The sequence below is a fragment of the Muntiacus reevesi genome, chromosome 2 (assembly GCF_963930625.1).
Source record: "Muntiacus reevesi chromosome 2, mMunRee1.1, whole genome shotgun sequence".
Classification (NCBI taxonomy): domain Eukaryota; kingdom Metazoa; phylum Chordata; class Mammalia; order Artiodactyla; family Cervidae; genus Muntiacus; species Muntiacus reevesi.
Window position 1 is genome coordinate 222,266,876 of NC_089250.1, and position 17,920 is coordinate 222,284,795.

A 17,920-nucleotide genomic window follows, 5' to 3' on the forward strand; every position below is an offset into this window, starting at 1 on the left:
CCCAGAGATAAATCCACGAACCTATGGACACCTTATCTTTGACAAAGGAGGCAAGGATATACAATGGAAAAAAGACAACCTCTTTAACAAGTGGTGCTGGGAAAACTGGTCAACCACTTGTAAAAGAATGAAACTCGAACACTTTCTAACACCATACACAAAAATAAACTCAAAATGGATTAAAGATCTAAATGTAAGACCAGAAACTATAAAACTCCTAGAGGAGAACATAGGCAAAACCCTCTCCGACATAAATCACAGCAAGATCTTCTATGACCCACCTCCCAGAATATTGGAAATAAAAGCAAAAATAAACAAATGGGACCTAATGAAAATTAAAAGCTTTTGCACAACAAAGGAAACTATAAGTAAGGTGAAAAGACAGCCCTCAGATTGGGAGAAAATAATAGCAAATGAGGAAACAGACAAAGGATTAATCTCAAAAATATACAAGCAACTCCTGAAGCTCAATTCCAGAAAAATAAACGACCCAATCAAAAAATGGGCCAAAGAACTAAACAGACATTTCTCCAAAGAAGACATACAGATGGCTAACAAACACATGAAAAGATGCTCCACATCACTCATTATCAGAGAAATGCAAATCAAAACCACAATGAGGTACCATTACACGCCAGTCAGGATGGCTGCTATCCAAAAGTCTACAAGCAATAAATGCTGGAGAGGGTGTGGAGAAAAGGGAACCCTCTTACACTGTTGGTGGGAATGCAAACTAGTACAGCCACTATGGAAAACAGTGTGGAGATTTCTTAAAAAGCCGGAAATAGAACTGCCATATGACCCAGCAATCCCACTTCTGGGCATACACACTGAGGAATCCAGATCTGAAAGAGACACGTGCACCCCAATGTTCATTGCAGCACTGTTTATAATAGCCAGGACATGGAAGCAACCTAGATGCCCATCAGCAGATGAATGGATAAGGAAGCTGTGCTACATATACACCATGGAATATTACTCAGCCATTAAAAAGAATTCATTTGAATCAGTTCTAATGAGATGGATGAAACTGGAGCCCATTATACAGAGTGAAGTAAGCCAGAAAGATAAAGAACATTACAGCATACTAACACATATATACGGAATTTAGAAAGATGGTAACGATGGCCCTATATGCACAGCAGAAGAAGAGACGCAGAAGTACAGAACAGACTTTTGAACTCTGTGGGAGAAGGTGAGGGTGGGATGTTTCGAAAGAACAGCATGTATATTATCTGTGGTGAAACAGACCACCAGCCCAGGTGGGAGGCATGAGTCAAGTGCTCAGGCCTGGTGGACTGGAAAGACCCAGAGGAATTAGGTGGAGAGGGAGGTGGGATGGGGAACCGGGATGGGGAATTCGTGTAACTCTATGGCTGATTCATATCAATGTATGACAAAACCCACTGAAAAATAAAAAATTAAAAAAAAATAAATCTGATGAAAAAAATCTGATGAGATTATTTTAATATATAAATATATTTAATCCAATATATGTAATAAATATAAAATTATTAATGAGATATTTTGCTTTCTTCTTTTCCTACCTAGTCTTCAAAATCTGGTATGTATTTTACTTTTTTAGAGCACATTTCAGTTTGGATTAGCCACATTTTAGGCTCTCAGCAACCATGTGGCTAGGTGGCTACAGTATTGGACATCACGAAATATTCTTTATCCATTGTGGAGAGTGGTACTGACTGAGTTTAATTCTGTATTTGAGGATGAATTTCCAGAGTGTCTGGGGTGGGGTGGGGTCATCTATCCATATCTAATGATCCATCCAAAATCAACTCCATATGATCAGAAAAGTTTAAAATATTTATCAGAAGAATTTGTATGAGTGATGGTTTACATAGTTTTGAGGAGGAAGAAAATCAAAGGGAAATGTTGGTAGGTTTACCATTATAACATAGAAAACTTTTAGAATAATGAAAGAGTCAAAATTTTCATTGAAAAAGGGCACTCAACAGATTAAGGGAGATATTTGCTCTTATTATGAGACAGGTTTTAATGAATACCCATCGTAGTAAATATCTATCCTGTTTAAAACTCATTCAAATGTAAGAAATAAAATTAATACCTCATTTGATTAATGAAATAGTTAACAATTTGTAGAAGAAAGCCAATAGCTGTTTAAGAAAGTTTAATACGTGTATGTCTTACAAAAAAGAAAATTAACCATCATTTAAACCAGGCAAAATCTTATACTTATTTTTGAAGCAAAAGCAGTAATGTCCAATGCTGACAAAATTCTAAGAATACTTTGGTAAAATCATTTTGAGATGCAATGTGACAGAATAGCACTAGAACCTTAAAACTGCTCCTATCCTCTTATCTGCAGTTCCATTTTTGGGTATATATTCTAAGGAAATAATACAACAGAAGGAAATAAAGGATGCATTTGAAAATGTTCATTTCTACTTGTCTGTAATAGTGAAAAGCTAGAGGGTGGTTAAACAGATGATACTAGATCACCTAAATGTACAACTATATAGCCATTAAAGTAGTAATTATGAAGATTGCATGGGAAAATGTTTAAGGCATATTATATGGAAAAGAAGAATGCAAAATTGTGCGTACATTTTGATTATAAAAATATGAAACCGTATGTGTGGACAAAGACCAGAAGGGAGTATAAAAAGATAAAGATACCTGTGTAAAAGTTGGAGGGATTATGATTTGGTATTTTGTTTTTACAAATTCTAAGAGATTGGATCAAGATAGTAGAAAAGGAGCATATGCATTCATTTCACGTGCTAGCAAGATTATGCTCAAAATCCTTCAAGCTAGGCCTGAGCAGTATGTGAACTGAGAACTTCCAGTTGTATAAGCTGGATTTAGAAAAGGCAGAGGAACCTGAGATGAAATTGCCAACATCTGCTAGATCATAGAAAAAGCAAGAGATTCCAAAAAACATCTGCTTCACTGACTATGCTAAAGCCTTTGACTTTGTGGATCACAACAAACTGTGAAAAATTCTTAAAGAGATGGGGATATCAGGCCACCTTACCTGCCTCCTGAGAAACCTGTATGCAAGACAAGAAGCAACAGTTAGAACCAGACATGGAACAATGGACTGGTTCAAAATTAGGAAAGGAGTACATCAAGGTTGTATATTGTCACCCTGCTTTTTTAACTTATATGCAGAATACATCATGCTAAATGCCAGGCTGGATTAATCAAAATCTAGAATCAAGATTGCTGGGAGAAATATCAACAATCTCAGATATGCAGATAATACCACTTTAATGGCAGAAGAGAAGAGGAACTAAAGAGCCTCTTGATGAAGGTGAAAGAGGAGATTGCAAAAACTGGCTTAAAACTCAGCATTCAAAAAACTAAATTAAAATTAAAGACATGTGCTCCTTGGAAGAAAAACTGTGACAAATCTAGACAGTGTATGAAAAAGCAGAGACATCACTTTGCCAACAAGGGTCGCATAGTTAAAGCTATGGTTTTTCCAGGAGTCGTGCGTGGATGTGAGAGTTGGACCATAAAGAAGGTTGGGCACCAAAGAATTGATGCTTTCAAACTGTGGTGCTGGAGAAGACTCTTGAGAGTCCTTTGGACAGCAAGGAGATCAAAGCAGTCAATTCTAAAGGAAATCAACTCTGAATATTCACTGGAAGGACCAATGCTGAAACTGCAGCTCCAATACTTTGGCCACTTGATGCGAAGAGCTCATTGGAAAAAACCCTAATGCTAGGAAGGATTGAGGGCAGGAGGAGAAGGGGGTGACAGAAGATAAGATGGTTAGATGGCATCACTGACTCAGTGGACATGAGTTTGAGCAAACTTGGCGAGACAGTAAAGGACAGGGAAGCGTCATGTGCTGCAGTTCATGGGGTTGCAAAAAGTTGGACATGACTTAGCGACTGAACAACAATAGTAATTTTATAAGTGTGGGTATTAATTTACAAATAGATAAATCAGATTCTTTACCATCTGAACCACCAGGGAAGCCCCAAATAGAAGAATAAAATGGGGCAAAGTTCAGAAACAGTCTTAGTTAAGTGTGGGAATTCAGTTTATTATGAAGCATCCAATCTATAGAAAACTAACAGACCATTTAGTAAATGATATTGGGATCAGAGGCTCTTCATTCAGAAAAAAATCTAAACAGACATCTAGATTATATCATATTTTTTTATACACAAAAATCAATTCCAAGAGTGTTAACAAACTAGGTGCAAAATCACCACTACAACCAACCATGTAAGCAAACAAATCTATAAAAGCTACCATAATTTAAAAAAAAGTATTTAAAAATAATATGAGTAAAAAAATTATTTAAAAATAGTTTTTAAAATAATTGAGTAAAAAAAGATATATTAAATTATTTTTAAAAATTAAAAAATAATAAAATTATTTAAAAATAATTTTAGACTTACATAAAAGTGCAAAGGTAGTTCAGACAGTTTTTGTACACCCTTCTCCCAGATTACCCTAATGCACATATCTCACATAACCAAAGTTTTGATGACCTCAAATGAAAAAATAGGCCTATAAAAGACAAATTAATGAAAATTATGCTGTAATTCAGTTTTTGTTGAGAGGACAGACTGATATAAAAAATTTTCAACATATAGAATGGCAATTTTATTAATATCCAATAATGAGCTCCAACAAATCAGTAACTATAAATAGGAAACACCTCAATAAAAATGTGCCAGAAAAATTAGGCAATTCACAAGAGAAGAAAAACATAATATATAAAAACATCCAAAAACATACACAGAACTCTTAAAATTCAATGATACAAAACAACCTAAATAAAAATGGACTAAAGACTTTAATAAATCCTTCACCAAAGAGGATACACAGGTGGCAAATACACATATGAAAAGAAGATCCATTTCATGTACCATCAGGGAAATGCAAATTAAAACAATAGTGTGATACCATTATACACCTCTTGGAATGGCCACAGTCCAGAACATTGACATTAAATACTGGTGAGGATGTGGAGCAGTAGGAATTCTCATACGTTGCTGGTGGGGATGCAAAATAGTATTTTAGAAGACAGTGTGGTGGTTTCTTACAAAGCTAAACACCCTAACCATACAGTCCATCAGCTGGGTTCTCTGATATTTACTTAGAGGAGTTGAAAACTATGTCTACACAGAAATTGGCACAGGCCTGTTTATATCAATTTTATAATTGCCAAAATTTGAAAGCAACCAAGATATTCTTTGGTAGGTGAATGGGTCAATAAACTGTGGTTCATCAAGAGAATGGAATACTACTCAGCACTAAAAAGAAGTGAGTTATCAAGCTATGAAAAGACATGGAGGAAATTTAAATGCATACTGCTGAGTGAAAGAATTCAATCTGAGAAGTCTACATGCTGTGTAATTTCATCCTTTTGATATTCTCGAAAAGGCAAAGCTATGTAGTCAGTGAAAAGATCAGTGGTTGTGGGGTAGAAGGTGAGGAAGAGTGATGAACCAGTGGAGCACAGAAGATTTAAAAGGCAGTAAAAATATGCTGCATGGCACTATATTGGTGGATACCTATCATTATACATTTGTCCAAACCCATAGAACGTGCAACACCAAAATTGAGTCTTAAGGTACACTGTGGATTTTGGGTGATTATAATGTGTCAATGTAGATTCATCTTTGGTAAAAAAAAAAAAAAAGTACCATTCTAGTGAGTGATGTTGATAATGAGGAGGCTCTTGTGTGCAGGGCAGAGAATATATGGGAAATCTGTGTACCTTTCTCTAAATTTTGTGTACTTTTTAAGAGCAGTTTTAGGTTTAGTAAACTCTTTAAAAAAAGGGTATAGAGCGTGTTTAGGTTTAGTAAACTCTTTTAAAAAAAGGGTGTAGGGTGTGTTCAGACATGGGATGATATGATCTCTAGGATGTGTTGTTAAAGTGAAGAAAGCAAGTCAGAGGATGAATAGTAGAATCTAATCCCCTTTGTGTTAAGAAAGTGTTCATATATGTAAGTCAATTCATGCAAAAATGATATGAAGTGTGCCTATCAAGGAATAGGGGAAGGAAGCATTCATGTTTCAAATTATGTAATTTTGGATGTTTGAATCTTTCACAACATGAATATATCCCCATTGTATGTATGTAATGCAAATTGAAATGAGAAAAGAAATGACAGATTTTATTTTCTTTTTATCTATTTACTTTATGAATATAAAACAATTCTTTTCTATTGACAGTATGTGCTTAGTCGCTCAGTTGTGTCTGACTCTTTGCAACCCCATAGACTGTAGCCCTGGAGAAAACAATAGCAACCCACTCCAGTACTCTTGCCTGGAAAATGGAGGAGTGGGTTGCCATGCCCTCCTCCAGGGGATCTTCCCAACCCAGGGATCAAACCAGGTCCCCTGCATTGCGGGAAGATTCTTTACTCTCTGAGCCACCAGGGAAGCCCATTGACAGTATGGGGATTTAGAAAGAGTGAGGATATTTGAGTATATTCCTCCACAAAGGGTGTCTCTCAATACTGACTCACATTTCTAAGTAGGCCAGCTTACCTTTTGGGAGCACAGCTCTCCATATCAGTTTCTTGTATCTCTTAGGGATTTCCTAATTGGCTCCCCAGCCCTGGCCTAGAGCTAAGGGGGCATTCAGTTTCCAGGCACAAGCTGGCAGTTGGCAGCGTTTGCTCAAAGGCAGGTTGATGTTCTAATCAGAGTGCTTTGCCTGTAGCACTGGCATTTCAGAAACACTGACAACCCAGGAGGAAGTGACAGATAAGCAGCATATCACTGGCCAGAGTAGGCCTTCCTATTACTCAGATTAAATTGAAACATATGCCCAATTGTGAATTTTAAACAGTGTCATCAGCATATTTGACAGCTCATTCAGGAATATAATATGGTTCTATTGAGGAGGCAAAAGCTACAATCCAAATCTCAACATTTCCCTTCATCTATCACTGAACGAGAATGATATGAGTATAGCTTTCATATGCTTGGTATTGGTGTGTATGTACACACGTGTACTTATGTGTGTGCATGCACACATTCACATGAGTCAATACATGTGTGAGTGTGAATGTGATAGCCCCAGTCTAAAATATTTCATGTTGTTTTCCTTCATAACAATGAAAATATTCCCCAAAGACAAAATTCTGATGTTGAAATCATACTCCCCTGGGATTGGGGAACAGAGTGGGTATGTGTGCAGGAGACAGCATGGGAAGAAAATTCTGGTTGTGGCTATGCTGTTTAGTGATTTAGGATACGTACTCTAGCTGTGTATCATCCATCCATCTGTTCAAGAAGTATGTTTTGTTTAAAAAAAGCCAGAAAAAGTACTCTAGAGTATTGAATGTAGAAAACAACTTCAGTTCAGTTCAGTTGCTCAGTCTTGTCCGACTCTTTGCAACCCCATGGACTGTAGCACGCCAGGCCTCCCTGTCCATCACCAACTCCCAGAGATTACTCAAACACATGTCCATTGAGTTGGTGGTGCCATCCAACCTTCTTATCCTCTGTCATCCCCTTTTCTTCCTGCCTTCAATCTTTCCCAGCATCATGGTCTTTTCTAATGAGTCAGTTCTTCCCATTAGGTGGCCAAAGTATTGGCGGTTCAGCTTCAGCATCAGTCCTTCCAATGATATTCAGGGCTGATTTCCTTTTGGATGGACTGGTTGGATCTCCTTGCAGTCCAAGGGACTCTCAAGAGACTTTTCCCACACCATAGTTCAGAAGCATCAATTCTTCAGCTCAGCTTTCTTTGTAGTCCAACTCTCATATCCATACATGACTACTGGAAAAACCATAGCTTTGACTAGACAGACCTTTGTTGGCAAAGTAATGTCTCTGGTTTCTAAAATGCTGTCTAGGTTGGTCATAACTTTTCTTCCATGGAGCAAGCATCTTTTAATTTCATGGCTGCAGTCACCATCTGCAGTGATTTTGGAGCCCAAGAAAATAAAAGTCTCTCACTGTTTCCCCTGTTTCCCCATCTATTTGCCATGAAGTGATGGAACCAGAGGCCATGATCTTAGTTTTCTGAATGTTGAGTTTTAAGCCAACTTTTTCCACTCTCCTCTTTCACTTTCATCAAGAGGCTCTTTAGTTCTTCTTCACATTCTGCCATAAGGGTGGTGTCATCTGCATATCTGAGGTTATTGATATATCTCCCGGCAATCTTGATTCCAACTTGTGCTTCATCCAGCCCAGCATTTCTCATGATGTACTCTGCATGTAAGTTAAATAAGTAGGGTGACAAAATATAGCCTTGACATTGTCCTTTCCCGATTTGAAACTAGTCTGTTGTTCCATGTGCAGTTCTAGCTGTTGCTTCTTGACCTGCATACAGATTTCTCAGGAGGCAGGTCAGATGATCTAGTATTCCCATCTCTTGAAGAATTTTCCACAGTTTGTTGTGATCCACACAGTCAAAAGCTTTGGCATAGTCAATAAAGCTGAAGTAGATGTTTTTCTGGAACTCTCTTGCAACTTAAGTATTAATCTTTCATGGAACTATATTTGAAAATGGTTCCATTCTGAGAATCTTTTAAATCTTAAAACAATTTTTAAATAATTGATGTGTGTGTGGCCATAATTTTGTGTTCTTGAAAGGAATACCTTGGATCTCAGGATGTTGCCAGTTTCTACATCCTGTGCAAGATGTACAGGGCTGAGGCAACTGTCAAAGAAGTAGTGTGTGTGTGTGTGTGTGTGTGTGTGTGTGTTGTGGTGCATGTGTGAGGAGCGGGTATGTGGAGTGAGGGTAGGAAGGCCAGAATTAGACCAAGAGCCAAAGTGGGAGCCTTTTTTCCTTCTCTCCTTCCCTTTCTTCTTTCCTCCTTTCCCCCTTTCTTCCTTTTATCTCTTCTCCTGACTACTCCTAACTTCTCCCCTGCCTCTCCCCTTTTATTCTGTCTCCCTTTTTCACACTTGCTGTTCTTTTCTGTACCTCACACCTCTTTTGTATGTACAATTATGGAATTTTTAGAAGTTTTTTTATTATGCTTTTATAAAGCATCTTTATCAGAAGACAGACTCATATGAATTGCTACAGTGCTTCAAATCCTAGTTGTTCTAGCAGTATATCCCAAGTAACTTTGATAGGGAACATTCTTGAAGAATTAATAAGTTATATTAAGGGCAATCATTGTGAAGAATAAAAGCAAATAACTTTTTAAAAAGAAAAAAGTACTTCTAATTAAAAAATCATGTTCTTATTGGAAATATCTTTACTTACTTGAATACAAAGAAATCAAAACATTATAAAAAATGTAGACTCAATAAAATCTCATATTCCCTGTTTTAAGTTTACCTTTTTCCTCAAGAAGTATGTGATTTCAGTTGTGACATTAAATTCTCATAGTTTGCTTGTATATTATTAGCAGATATTTGTGATTTTGTTGCTGGTTTAAAACAATAACAGTATTCAGTGTATACAGGTTTGAATTGGTAACTAGAATGGCCTATTGCCTAAGACTCAATAATCGGATGCCAAACCAGAACATCATAAGAATGTCCAAACTAATCAAAGTTTTCATTATATCTTAGCATTTGCTGCTGCTGTCTCCAGAAAAGATTGTGCCCTAGAGCGTTGTGTGAGTTGTCCAGGAGAAAGAAAAAAACTGGGTTCAAATTTATTAAATTTTCTGACCTTCAGTTTCTTCTGTGAAATGGGGATAGTAGTGTAATATCTACTTAACAGATATTATGAAGTTGAGATATAGTTTGAAGAATGTAAGTATTCCTGAATCAACAAATATTTATAGATATTATGAATATTTCCTAGGTATTCATACTGTTATCAATACAAACTAAGAGGAATGAGGTATGTGAAAATTGGCATCTAAATACTATTTATTATTAAGTGCTCAGAAGGGACAGAGGCTATGATTTTAAAAAAACATATTTTTAAAAGATTTATGTATTCATTTTTGACGGCACGGGGTCTTCGTCATTTTGAGGGGGCTTTCTCTAGTTGTGGTGAGTTGGGACTCCTCTTCGTTGCTGTGTGCGGGCTTCTCATTGCCGTGGCCTCTCTTGTTGTGGAGCATGGGATCTAGGCATGTGGGCTTGATAGTTGTAGCTGGCAGGCTCTAGAGCTCTGGCTCAATAGCTGTGGCACAGAAGTTTCTCCCTTGCATGTGGGATCTTCCTGGACCAGGGATCAAACCTGTGTCCCCTGCATTGGTATGGGATTGGATAGAGTCTCTGTCTTCAAGTAGAAGACCAGCTAATGAAGTCAACAGCATAAAAAGTGCTATCAATAGCAGATAGCTACAGATAACACATAACTCTCAATTGTCTCTGTGCGGTTTACATTTTTGAAAGTTAAACAATGTCTAATGAATACAAAACTCTGGTTGGTGATTATATGTATTACAGAATGGAATGCAAAGCTGTTGCTAAGTTATATTAAGCCACATACAAAAGATGCAAAATCTATAGTGAAAAAAGTTGGCTGCTAATGAATCCATTCTTTAGTCAACAAATATTAAAAAGCACCTACTGTATACCATGCCCTGGAGACACTGGGTGAACAGAACACACAGATTGTTTAGTCTCCTGGAGTAGACACTCTGGCACAGTGTAGATGACCCTACAGAAAGGAGTGACCAGGAAGATGCCAGCAGATAGTGAGATGGTGCTAATGATTCTCAGAGTGGTCCCACTCAGCAGTACTGTTGTCACCTAGCAGTTGGTTAGAAATGAAAATTCTCAGAACTTTCAGATCTACCCCAGACCTGCTGAATCAGAAACTCGGGAGGACTGGGCATGCAATTTGTGTTTTAATAAGTTCTCTGTGTGGTTCAGATGTTTGCTCCAGGTTGAGAGCAATGGCACCATGCATAGAAGTAGCGTTGCTCATGTAGTTGAGAGTACTCACGTATTTCATTTGGATTGGGTGCTGGGGGAAGACCTCTCTGAAGAGCTGATATTTAAGTCAAAATCTGAATGTCAAGAAAACGCATCCATGGTAACAGATAGAACAGAGACCCTGTGTTGGGAATAAACATGGCATATTGCAGGAGCAAAAGAGGTTGGTATGACTGGAATACACAGTGACCATAAGGTGGTCAACGGGTAGAGTAGTTCAAGTTATGGTCAGAGGTGTTTGTGGTGAGGGCTCAGCTGGTGGTGAAGTGGGCGTCCCAAAGTATTACCTGGGAATTCTGTTAAAGTGCAGATTCTGATTCAGTAGATCTGGGGGTGGGATTGAAATTCTGCATTTTAGCAACTCCTTGGCAATGATGCAGGTGCTAGTCCATTGACCATGCTTGCAAGTGGTAAGCAAGAGGGTAAGACTTTGCAGTTATGAAATGCAATCTAATACCAAACCTCTGTGAGTATGGTTTGGGTTTATTTGTTTAAAATTCTCTGGTTCCTTCAAAACACAGCTGTGTCCTCCTCTCCCACCCAGGTCCTGTGCTTTTTGAATTCCTGGGCTGACCAGTGGAACCTTCTCATTACTGCTGCCTCTTATTAAGAGTTTCTTTGTCTGCTCAACTCCTGCCCAGTGGCTTTTGGAATGTCTAATCTTCTTCTCTCCAAGTCCTAGCTTCTCCTTAGTGATCCAGTTGTAAGAAGCTTAGGTTTGTTCATCCATTATCTGCCTCTGGATTCCCAATACCTTAAGTTCAGCTGAGGGACATTTCCTGCTTGGGCCAGGGCTATGAAACTTCAGATGATGCCTGGCCCCCAAAATACAATCCATCCAAATTATTTTGGACCCACTGTAGGTGTCTCTTACTCATCCTAACCTCCTCATACATTCCTGCCAGTTTCTGGGTTCTGCCTGTGCATCCTGTGACATCTGACAATGCTGCGCCCCTGAGTTTTGGTGTCATGGGGTTTGTCCTCCCTTCCTGCTCTCTGGCCTTTCCCATTGGCAATCACAGGAGAACTTTCTTCTGGGGAGTTAGCTTTTGCTCCTTAGTTCTCTGCTGCCCTCTACTGGGTACCAGGAGCCAGAGCCCTTCACTTGGCTTGACTCTGAAGCTCTTGCTCTGAGTACTGATCACCTACCAAGATGCTCCACCCTTCCCACATTCTTTCCTTCCTTTTCTATTCAGCAATAATGTATTGAGGATATTCTATGTGCTAGAAATTGCATAAGGCCCTGGGGTACATAGGTGAACGAACTTAGTCCCTATCCAGAGGGAAGACAGAAGACGAGTAACAGTTAGAAGACAGTTTGAGGAGGACCAGATGAGAGACAGGCAGAAGAGGGATGAAGCTGGAGAAGAGAAACATTAGCATTGCTGGCAAAGGTAGGGTATCCTCCACCGGGATTTCAGTTTTGGGGTTAGATTTTAAAAGATGGTCAAGAATGGGCAGGCTGCTGGGGTCTTAGGTTTACAGACTAGGAGGGATGGAGAAATTACATTCTGGTTCACTGAATAATGTGCCATCCAGAGTGTTAGAGGACAATGTCATAGATTATTTAAATTCATATCATATTCGCCTTGAGGCTTAAACACTGGGGTCTTTTTATAGTCCTGATGCCTTATATTTAAGCATACAAACACCCAACAAAAGATAAGCACCAGAGTTTTTCTGTTTAAAATCAGACAAAAAAAAAAAAAAAAAAAGGAGAGAGAGAGAAAACTTTATGAAGAAAGAAAGAAATAAGTTTCTGATAATCTCTGTATTTTTTTTTTAACCTGAGAGAGTATATATACTGTGCCTTTCCTAAAGTTGAGGAATTTGATATTTTCATTCTTGTATTATTTGGGATTTCTGTGCTACATACCAAATAATAACAGTAAACACATTATCCCCAGGAAGATGTTCTTGTTGCTGGTGAAAAAATTAGCTCACTAACACTTTACCCCCAATTATGCTGTTCTTGCACTGGAGCGCTACTCATCAAGATAACTGACAGCTTCAATTGCTATTTGTAAAAAGTTGACACCCAGGCTGGGCATCCTGCCTGCAGAACAGCATAGGCTGAGGAGGAATGGTAAGTTAACGGGCCTCACCCACCTTTACCCCTTCACTCAGCGCCCCCAGCTTGAGGTATAGTAAACAGCATCTGGCTTAGTAATACAAATGAAGAGACACTGGATCGCTAAGGAAGATGAAGTTACTACATCCTTACCTGGTTAAAAAATGAAAATGTAGACTTATCTGTGAAAGGAGTACATGTCTCAGCATGGAGCATGGCCCTGGCATTATCTCTTTTTATGTTCCTGGTTCCTCTCACAGGATCTGGCCTGTGGTGGATGCTTTCAAGATGTTAGTATAACTGAGTTAAATTCTATTGTCCTTCAGATAGAAGCACCATCTTTATGTCTTCCTAGTTGGTAGAGCTCCTAGAAAAGTGGTTGCTTAGTTTCGTGTTACATGGTACATGCACAGGATCATCACAGGAACTATGGAGGGACCCTGTTTCTTTCCACTGACTCATTGGGTTCTCTTTTCTGAAGCCTCAGGCTGCCCTGGATTCTCATATGATTTAGAAAATATTAATAGCCTGTGCCAGTCCTTCCTAAGGAGTCATTTCTTTCCTGAAATAATTCATTGGTAACAGACATGTGACATCAAAGATGAGACAGATACAAGGAGATATCATGACATACCATAGATAAAAGTCTTTCACTTGGAAAGTGAAAAAAGTGTGGCAAAAATTGAAGGGAAGAGTCTTATAGAAGCTCTATGCTCCAGCTAGAAATATGAAGTAAGTGGGTCTGAGATTGAACTTGCCACTCAAAGAGCCTCCTAAATTTCTACAAGCATAGAATATGAGACTTGAGAGTCTTTAGGAATCACATATTCAAACTCTGTGATTTTTTATTATTGTTGTATTTATATTTGTCCCATCACTAGAAACAGATATGTTGATCTGCAAAAAAAAAGAGAATAGAGTTTTATTTTTCTTATACAAAGTCTGATAGTGTTGATTTGGTGGCTCAAAAGTGTCAGGATCCATCATCACTGCAGTTTTCCTGGCCTTTCTCTGTTGTCCATTGGCTGATAATCATGAGCAAGAAAGCTGCCACAGCTGTAGCCCTCATGCCCATATTCAGGGCAGGAAGAGGGGGATGAGAATGGTTTTAACCACATCTGGAGAGCAGAAATTTTCCAGAAGTTCTCCAGATGGCTTCCTCTTACATCTCTTTAGCCAGGCACCCCTAGACATAGTGGGGTCTGGATATAATGTTGCCATAGAAAACATTGGGGGGGTGTTAGCAAGAAAGAGGTGGAAGTTGGACAGTGCAGGCAGTGACAGTGTTTTTCACAGATGAAGAAGCATATCAGGACTCAATACTGGTGGACAAATTATTTTTAACTATTTTAAAATATATAAATAAATTTTAAAAACTATATATTTTTAAATTGGGATAAATCAACGTTTATCCCAATGCAAACAAGTTAGTCCTAGATTCTTAATGCCAGTTATTATGCCCAATGCCCTGACAGAATGTAAAACAGAGGTGAGTTACCTGGTTTTGACTACTTTGGGCACCTACAATTGGCTCCGGCAGTCATATGTGATCATATGCATTTTTTGCATATTGCAATTCCAACACCTAACAGGATTGAGCTATACAGTGGTACTTGGTGTTTGTCCTGAGACTTCCAAGAATCCCCCAGATTTATGAAAAGCACTGGTGAGCAACAAACTAGCGTCAGATGCAGGTACTGGCTCACTCACTCCCTAACTGACTAACTCCCCACATACCAGCTCACAGTGGGGGTGATTCAGATCAGTGCCTCAGCAACATTACAAATTGCTGCATGTCATAGTTCCCCATGATCTCTCTCACGTTGTCAAAGCCATGACTGTTAAATTTGCAAGTGGAAAAATGCCTACTGTTCATTTTTCAAAATATTTTCATGTAGCAGTGAAGTATCAGAGCATAATGACAATAAGCCTTTTAAATATTTATTTAAGAAAATATTGAAATGACATTTTTACTATTTTAGTTTGATAAGAGATGAGTCCACTGTACTCATCTACCCATCATCTCCAGATAGATGACCAGATCAAAACCTGAACTTCCTTCATCTTCCAGGCTTGAATCTTTCCAGGTAGGATGGTTGGGAACCAAAGTCCTGGTAAAAACTCATGATCCAAGCATAACTGGGTTCAAGTCTTAATAGAAGGGATGGTGGTTTGGAGATAAAAGAGAATCAGAATAAGTGGGGTAATCTAACTCTAAAAATAGATAGAAGGTTAACATCACGGAAAGTTCTGGGAATTGGCCCTAACCCTAAACTTTCCTCCTTTCTCTCTTCACTATCCTATTATCCCTCTTAGACTTCCCTATTTCTTTTTTTTTTAAACCCTCTTTCTCACAGACTGAATTCTGGAAAAAGGAGCATGCTAAGGTGTCTGGGTACATACATGTATCCATACCTACCCACACTCACATTCACACCCATATTCGTATTTGCACCTATAACTGTGCCTATGCGTGTATGTTCAGTTGCTCAGTCATGTATGACTCTTTGTGACCCTATGGACTGTAGCCCGCCAGCCTCCTCTGTCCATGGGATTCCCCAGGCAAGCATACTGCAATGGGTTGCCATTTCCTCCTCCAGGGGATCTTCTGGACCCAGGGATCGAACTCGCATCTCCTCAACCATCCCCTCTATTGGCAGGTGGATTCTTTACCACTGAGCTATCTGGGAAGCCCCACCTGTACCTATACTTATATCTAAACCTATACCTGTAGCTTGTACCTATCATCTATTGGTATTTGGTCATCAAAATTACCAATATATTTGTACTTACAAAAATGGTGGGGTATATCTAAATATTGCAGACTTGTATTGCAATCACAGATTTTGTCTAATGTGAGATATGCAACAACTGTATCAGAGTGAAAGTCCATGCTTTAAATTAGGCATTCCCCTGAGTTTGCACATAATGTTCTCTCTCAAAAACTTGTGGCAAGTCGTATATATATAAAACTTAAACAAAATTTCCTATGTGTTCTGTTACCAGAGAACTGAAAAATATACTGACATTCCTAATCACACTTTGCCGTTTAGGCATCATCCTTGGTGACACATATATTTCAAGCGTCATGTTCTTTCCCTTCAGAAGGTTGACCAGCTTGAAGTCAGTGAGCATCTGATTGAGGCTAATGACTTACCACTTTCCACAGGCCTAATGATTTCTATCTTTGCCTCAATTGCATTGAGTTAATGAGACCTCTGCTTCTTATCATGGATATCAGCACTTTCATTTTTCCTTTCTCCACTAATTTTTGTAACCTAGTAAGGGAAAATGTGATGAAATATTCATATAATTGTACAAACACTGCTTTACCTTCAAAAATGGGGATGCATCTGGCCCGCAGTCCTACTGTGAAATAGCCAACCCTATACAGATACAAAAAAGCTCTTATTTAGGGAGTTAAATCAATAAGCTATCAATGTTTGGATTGCATGGAAGTTGAATACATGGAAATGAAACATAGTCTTATCACAGTTTTTAAAGTTGGTCATTAGTCATGTACTGAGTGTGAAAAGCTAGAACCAGGAGCCAGTACTCCTAACTCCAGATAATTAATAATAATTAGTTCATTCAACAAATATTTGTTCAACATCTATTCTTATATGCAAGATAGTCTGATAGGGAGAAAAATCACCCTTTCTTTTACAAAATAGCATGGAAAATGATTTTACTCTGTAAAGAGAGTCACAGGTTGAATTGTTGGAAGTAGGCATCAAGGTAGAATTTAGTGTGCAGGATGTTTCTTAGAAATTAAGGTCTGTGGAAAGGAGGTGGAAGAAACAGGATTGGGCAGGGGGAAAAGTTGAACTGGCTATAGGCCAGGCACAAATTTCCCTGACTCTATGGGGAGTTCTGAGCATATTTTTTCCATCAGAGTTGACCCTTGTTGGACTGGACTGGCTGCGCATTTTCACCAAAGCCCTGTCAGTCACTGAGTGTGGACTACCCTAGCAAGAATGTTCCCTTGGGCAAGGTGGCTGAGGCATACCTTGACAGAGCTGATAGCTGGGTCAACAAGTCATCCCTTCAAGGAGGAATCTAGTAATACATCTCTGTAGGATAAAAATCTCAGCAAGCTAAGAATGGGGGGAAAATTTCTCAACTTGATAAAGAATATTTATGAAAACCTAAGTCATTCTTGGGAAATGGCAACCCACCCCAGTGTTCTTGCCTGGAAAATTCCATGGACAGAGGAGCCTGGCAGGGGCTCTGTGAGGTCACAGAGCCTGATATGACTGAGCACACACACACTCACTGTTAAGTATGTCCATGTCATACTTAATAGTGAGAAATAATGCTTTCCCTCTGAGTTTGAGAATAAGGCAAGAATGTCCTTTCTCATATTAGTCAAGGGTTCCTAGAGAAACAGAACTAGTAGGATATGTATAAATCTAAAAGGAGATTTACTGTGAGGACTTGGTTCATGTAATTATGGAGACTGAAGAATCCCACAGTCTGCTCTCTCTAGCAGGAGACCCAGAAAAGCTGATGGTGTAATTTAACCTGAGAACTAGGAACATATGGTGTAAATTCCAGTCTGAGGGCCAGAAGAGATGAGATGAGATGTCCTAGTTCTACCAGTGAGGCAGGGAAAAAGGTGAAATCTTCCTTTCTTTGCCTTTTGTCCTGTTCAGGCCCTTGATGGATTAGATGATGCCTGACCACATTGGGGAGGGAAATCTACTGAGTGCACTGATTCAGATACTGATCTCATCTGGAAACCTTTCATAAACACAACCAGAGATAATATTTAATCTGGGCACCCATGGCCAATCAAGTTAACACAAAAAATTAACAATCACATTCACCATATCTAGTCAGCATTTTACTGAAAGTCCTTGGCTGTGCAATAAGAAAAGAAAAGGAAATAAAATATATACAGAATGGGAAGGAAAAAAATTAAACCATCTTTGTTTTCAGATAATATGATTGTCTGTCTAGATTGTCTATCTAGCCCACCAGGCTTCTCTGTCCATGGGATTCTCCAGGCAAGAATACTGGAGTGGG